We start from the raw sequence: 523 nt of genomic DNA, 5'->3' as shown, positions 1-523 counted from the left end.
CTGAGCCGCTCGAAGGAGGAAGGGGGAGACGGTTTTTGTGTTTGGGGAGGGAGAGAGAAGTAGGCAGCAGGAGCAGCTGTAGGGAGGGGGCAGCTCTTGAGCAGGGCTCGCTTTGCCTGTGCTGGGGCCAGGCAGCCTGGCACATCTCTGCCTGCTGGCACTGCCTGCGGCACCGGGGAGGGCAGCCCGAGCCCCACGGAACACTGCCAGTCTCCTCCTTACCTCTGCTCCCGGTATTTCTAGGCGTTGGAGCCAGGAGAAGGGCTGTCAGGAGTAGCAGTGAGGGCGGCTCATGGGGTGCAGGCTTCCAGGTCTGGAAAACTGGAAGGTTTCCCCTCACCGCAAGCGGGACAGAACCGAAACGGGCTGAAAGCTTTGGCTCCGCTCCTCAGACATCTCCCAGCCGCTCCGCGGCAGAGCCCCTCCGCCCCTCCCTGCCTCCTGCTCCCTCCAGGCAGTCCCAGCACCCAAAATAGCCGAGGGGCTGCGTGTCCCCGGTGCCCGGCTCACGGTGGCCCGCGCG

Source organism: Corvus brachyrhynchos, unplaced genomic scaffold, assembly GCF_000691975.1.
Source record: "Corvus brachyrhynchos isolate BGI_N302 unplaced genomic scaffold, ASM69197v1 scaffold10, whole genome shotgun sequence".
Lineage (NCBI taxonomy): Eukaryota > Metazoa > Chordata > Aves > Passeriformes > Corvidae > Corvus > Corvus brachyrhynchos.
Note: the sequence above shows the minus strand (reverse complement) of the source record.